The sequence below is a fragment of the Schistocerca cancellata genome, chromosome 3 (assembly GCF_023864275.1).
Source record: "Schistocerca cancellata isolate TAMUIC-IGC-003103 chromosome 3, iqSchCanc2.1, whole genome shotgun sequence".
In the NCBI taxonomy this organism is placed as follows: Eukaryota; Metazoa; Arthropoda; class Insecta; order Orthoptera; family Acrididae; genus Schistocerca; species Schistocerca cancellata.
Genome location: NC_064628.1, coordinates 32,154,167 through 32,160,422, shown reverse-complemented (window position 1 = coordinate 32,160,422; position 6,256 = coordinate 32,154,167). Strand labels below are relative to the sequence as shown.

The 6,256-nt window shown below is 42.1% G+C and overlaps 1 non-coding gene across 1 annotated transcript; it reads left to right on the top strand.

The window, feature by feature from the left end:
• The first annotated feature begins 1,240 nt into the window (after positions 1-1,240).
• Trnas-cga (transfer RNA serine (anticodon CGA)) lies at positions 1,241-1,315 on the top strand. The gene has a single exon. It is a non-coding gene; the product is annotated as a tRNA-Ser (tRNA).
• The last annotated feature ends 4,941 nt before the right edge of the window (positions 1,316-6,256 follow it).

The window sequence follows — 6,256 nt, the reverse complement described above, 5'->3', positions numbered from 1 at the left end:
AGTGCGGTGGAGCACCATCCTGTGGTACGTTTAGCTCCCTGCTTGTTTTATTCGTCGACTTCCGCGAGCTAGGCCTGAAACTTGCCCGCACGCGTTCAACCGTTTCTTCGCTCACTGCAGGCCGACCCGTCGATTTCTCCTTACAGAGGCATCCAGAAGCTTTAAACTGCGCATACCATCGCCGAATGGAGTTAGCAGTTGGTGGATCTTCGTTGAACTTCGTCCTGAAGTGTCGTTGCACTGTTATGACTGAATGATGTGAGTGCATTTCAAGCACGACATTCGCTTTCTCGGCTCCTGTAGCCATTTTGTCTCACTGCGTTCTCGAGCGCTCTGGCGGCAGAAACCTGAAGTGCGGCTTCAGCTGAACAAAACTTTATGAGTTTTTCTACGTATCTGTAGTGTGTCGTGACAATATGTCAATGAATGGAGCTACAGTGAATTTATGAAATCGCTTCAATCATTTGTAATAGCCCTGTATTATACATGACATTTCTTACATATCAATATAATGCTTGATTCGTTAGCACTGGACGAAAAACATCGCCATTCCAAGACAGGTTTCTACATCTCAAAGACGATGTCTATTCAAATTTCGCGCCAGTCGCTTACGAGTGGCGCTAGTAGCGCCATTATGAGGATGCAAATCAGGTTTGCTTTAAACACACGCTATAACGATCGTGAGTGTTAATTATCTTTGAGACTGGACGCGGTGAGTTGTTTTTAGTCAAGAACGCCTTTAAGGCGGAAAAAGAGGCCACTTTCAGCACCTCACTGAGTTTGAGCGAGGTCACTTAATACGGCTACGAGAGGCTGAGTATTCCACCTGCGATACTGCAGCAAGATTTGGCAGTAATTTAGACACTGTACATGACTGCTGGCTGCAGTGTATCTGGGATTGTAAAACAGTTAAGATCCAGAATGAGATTTTCACCCTGCAGCGGAGTGTGCGCTGATATGAAGTGTTAGAGCACTTGCTCGCGAAGGTCCCGAGTTCGAGTCTCGGTCCTGCAGACAGTTTTAATCCGCCAGGAAGTTTCATATCAGCGCACACTCCGCTGCAGGGCGAAAATCTCATTCTGGAAACATCCCCAAGGCTGTGGCTAAGCCATGTCTCCGCAATATCCTTTCTTTCAGGAGTGCTAGTTCTGCAAGGCTCGCAGGAGAGCTCGTGTAAAGTTTGGAAGGTAGGAGACGAGGTACTGGCAGAAGTGGATCTGTGAGGACGGGGCGTGAGTAGTGCTTGGGTAGCTCAGTTGGTAGAGCACTTGCCCGCGAAAGGCAAAGGTCCCGAGTTCGAGTCTCGGTCCGGCAGACAGTTTTAATCTGCCAGGAAATTTCATATCAGCGCACACTCCGCTGCAGAGTGAAAATCTCATTCTGGAAACATCCCCAAGGCTGTGGCTAAGCCATGTCTCTGCAATATCCTTTCTTTCAGGAGTGCTAGTTCTGCAAGGCTCGCAGGAGAGCTTGTGTAAAGTTTGGAAGGTAGGAGACGAGGTACTGGCAGAAGTGGATCTGTGAGGACGGGGCGTGAGTAGTACTTGGGTAGCTCAGTTGGTAGAGCACTTGCCCGCGAAAGGCAAAGGTCCCGAGTTCGAGTCTCGGTCCGGCACACAGTTTTAATCTGCCAGGAAGTTTCATATCAATTAAGATCCTTAGACGCCAGGAAGCCATCTGGCCCACAAGGTATCCCCGTAAGATCATATGCTGGCTATGCTACAAATATAGCACCATTCTTATCCATCAGAGATCATTGGACAGCGGAAAGTTCCACGGGACTGGAAGAAGACCCAGGTCATAGCAATCTATAAAAAGTGTAGAAAATCGGATGCACATAATTACCGGCCAATTTCAGTGACATCGATTTGTTGCAGAATCATGGAACATATTTTGTGTACAGACATAATGACCGTTCTAGCCTCCGGGAGGCTCATCTGCAGAAACCAGCACGGTTTTAGGAAACAGCGGTCATGCGAGACACAGCTTTGTGCACGATATACAACAGGCTCTAGATACCGGCTCCCAGGATGGTGCCATATTTCTCGACTTTCGAAAGGCGTTCGACTCGGTTCCGCACTGTCGCTTGCTCCAAAAAGTGCACGCTTCGGTCTATCCGATGACATATGCGGCTGGATAGAAAGTTTTCTAACAGACAGAGAGCAGTATGTCGTCCTGAACGGGGTGACTTCAACAGAAACAAGGGTAACTTCAGGTGTGCCCCAGGGCACCGTAATAGATCCGCTGCTTTTTACGATTTACATAAACGATCTGGTTGATGTTATTGACAGCGGCCGATGATGCTGTTGTCTACGGGAAAGTAGTATCACACGAAAGTTGTGAACAAATCAATGAGGATTTGCAGAAAATAAATCCGTGGTGTAATGACTGTCAGTCATCTCTCAATATTAGTAAGTGTAACTTACTGCGTATAACAAAGTGAAAATCCCCATTAATGTACGAATACAAAATAAATGCTTAGTCTTTGGAAGCGGTAACATCCGTCAAGTATCTGCGTGTGACTATTCGAAATGATCTCAAATAGAATGATCAGATTACAATGATCAGATGACACAAGTAACGGGCAAGGCGAACGCAAGATTGCGGTTTATTGGTAGAATGCAGAAGCGATGCAGTCCTTCAACAAAAGCAATTGCTTACAATACGTTAGTTCGTGCAGTCTTAGGGTATTGTTCAACTGTATGGGACCCTTACCAGTTGGGTCTCATTCAAGAGACTGAAAATGTCCAAAGAGGAGCGGCAAGATTTGTGACTGGTACGTTTAGCCATCGCGAGAAAGTTTTAAGTGGGATACACGTCTCTAGCATTTGTAGACTTAGAGAAAGCTTTTGACAATGTTGACTGGAATACTCTCTTTCAAATTCTAAAGGTGACAGGGGTAAAATACAGGGAGCGAAAGGCTATTTACAATTTGTACACAAACCAGATGGCAGTTGTAAGAGTCGAGGGACATTAAAGGGAAGCAGCGGTTGGGAAGGGAGTGATACAGGGTTGTAGCCTCTCCCCGATGTTATTCAATCTGTATATTGAGCAAGCAGTAAAGGAAACAAAAGAAAAATTCGGAGTAGGTATTAAAATCCGTGGAGAAGAAATAAAAACTTTGAGGTTCGCCGATGACATTGTTATTCTGTCAGAGACAGCAAAGGACTTGGAAGAGCAGTTGAATGGAATGGATGGGATTTTGAAGGGAGGATATAAGATGAACATCAACAAAAGCAAAACGAGGATAATGGAATGTAGTCGAATTAAGTCGGGTGATGTTGAGGGTATTAGATTAGGAAATGAGACACTTAAAGTAGTAAAGGAGTTTTGCTATTTGGGGAGCAAAATAACTGATGATGGTCGAAGTAGAGAGGATATAAAATGTAGACTGGCAATGGCAAGGAAAGCGTTTCTGAAGAAGAGAAATTTGTTAACATCGAGTATTGATTTAAGTGTCAGGAAGTCATTTCTGAAAGTATTTGTATGGAGTGTAGCCATGTATGGAAGTGAAACATGGACGGTAAATAGTTTGGACAAGAAGCGAATAGAAGCTTTCGAAATGTGGTGCTAGAGAAGAATGCTGAAGATTAGATGGGTAGATCACATAACTAATGAGGAGGTACTGAATAGGATTGGGGAGAAGAAGAGTTTGTGGCACAACTTGTGCAGAAGAAGGGATCGGTTGGTAGGACATGTTCTGAGGCATCAAGGGATCACAAATTTAGTATTGGAGGGCAGCGTGGAGGGTAAAAATCGTAGGGGGAGACCAAGAGATGAATACACTAAGCAGATTCAGCAGAAGGATGTAGGTTGCAGTAGGTACTGGGAGATGAAGAAGCTTGCACAGGATAGAGTAGCATGGAGACATGGAGAGCTGCATCAAACCAGTCTCAGGACTGAAGACCACAACAACAACAATATATATATATATATATATATATATATATATATATATATATATATATATATATATATGATCCGTTTCTGGAAATGGCTGTTGTCATACATAAAAATATAACAGACGCCATAAGACATGTATGCCCCATAAGCAAGCGCCTTATGACAATTCGCATGCACTGCGCTAACAAGAAATATACCTTCCTTAACGTTCATGCCTCGACCAATATTGCTAACAGAAAGGATCCACAGACTGTGGACAAATTCTGGACCGATCTTGCGAAAGTAATGGCTAAAATTCCAAAGCAGGACATCAAAATCTTATTGTGTGATTTCAATGCTCAGACAGGCAAAGAAAACCAATACTGGAAAACTACAGGAAAATATCCCGCCCATAAATTTACCAACAGAAACGGAAAAAGGCTTATCGAACTATGCCAACAAAACAATCTTAAAATCATGTCAACATCGTTGAGGAAGAATCCCCGAAAACAAAAGACCAGGAAATCCCGAGTAAAAGAGCTCCGTGAATATCAGATTGATCATGTTACCAACTCGTATCCTCTACAGAATGAAGTTCGTAGAGTTGCAAATATAGTTTCAGACCACTACCTAGCACGGATAAAAATTAAATTTACACCTAAGAGAGTCCATCGCAAGAAGGTGTACCAGTAGAAATTCGACACCAGAAGAATCAAAGAAACTAAGCTTGAAGAACTCGAAAAAGTCCAGATACTTAGAAAAAATTTTACAGTATAATAATCCAGAAGGGTAAAGATTTAGTCCCCCTGAAGAAAAACACAAAATAACCATGGTGGGATACAGATTGTGGTAAAACTTTGGAAAAACGAAAAAGGATTTTAACTACAACAGAAAGAAAACCCGGAAAATCGTCAATACTTTTAAGAAACTAGGAAACAAGTGGCGAAAATCATTAGGCAGACCAAAAGAAAATACCTGAAAAACCAACTGAATTTAATCGAAGAAAACTTCCGCAACTCCAGTACACAAGATTTTTACAGAACTTTTGCAGAAAAAATTCGCGGATGCAGCCGACAAAATTTATGTTTCAAGAAATCTGACGGAAAACTGTAAGGAAGCGGCACATTATTTTTCAACACTCCAATTGACCGGAACCACCTTCGAGATTCCCTAAAGAAAAATCTACTTATACGCACCGTGAATCATCCACACCAACACAAGGAGTAATCCACAAACACATTATTCAATTAGAAAATAATAAAACATCTGGTGAAGATGAGATTATTGCTGAGCTACTGAAAACTTTAGGACCAAATTCTCTGAGAGAGTTAACCCAAAACATGGCAGATATTTGGGAGACAGAAAAAATACCCCAGGAATGGAAATATGCGCTTATTCATCCATTACACACAAAAGGAGACAAATCTGTAAATAATTATCGAGGCATATCCCTACTTCAGGTCGCATACAAAGTACTATCAGTCTGTCTTCTTCAAACAGCACAAGTGAAAGTGGAAAACAAAATTGGTGAATACCAAGGTGTCTTTCGTCCATGTAGGTCCTGCACAGTCAAATTTTCAATCTAAAGACCTTATTAAAATACAAAGCAGTCAGAAACAGCCTAGTAATTTGCACGTTTGTTGACTTTAAAAAAGCATACGACTCAGTTGACCGACAAGCACTTTTTGATATCCTTGAAGAACAAGGGTTAGATCCAAAAACCCTTAACCTCATCAAAGAAACATTGACCGATACTACCTCTAAGATGAAATTCATGGTTGAAATATCCGAGCCCTTCCTGATCAGAACTAGCGTCTGACAAAATTATGGCCTGTCTCCTCTCCTATCAACCTTGTGCTGGACAAGGTCATCTGCGAAAGGGAAAAGGAATTGAGGAATAAAAACTTCTGGAAACCTGTACAGATGGGGTGAGTCAAGGATGACATAAGTATTTCATGCTTAGCTTTTGCTGACGACTTAGCCTTACTAGCAGGTGATGAGATAACAGCAATCGAACAGGTTGAAACCCTTAAAGAATGTGCAGAGAAAGTTGGTCAGCAAATATCTTTCCTGCATTCTGAGTTCACCGCCACAAAAAGTGACACCCAAAACTTGACTACAAAATAGGGTCATATCAATAGAGTCCCATATTTTAAATACTTAGTTGAAGGCATTGAACGTACGGGGCGAGAGAAAATAGCACAAAACATTCGCCTCCAAAAACTAAAGAGAGCCAATGGAAGAACCTACAAGGTGTACAATAAAAAATGCTTATCCAAAAACACTAAAATTAGGCATTATAATAGAGTATTAAAACGAGAAGTTCTGTATGACAGTGAAACCCTGACAGTCCACATAAAAAGTGACCTATGAA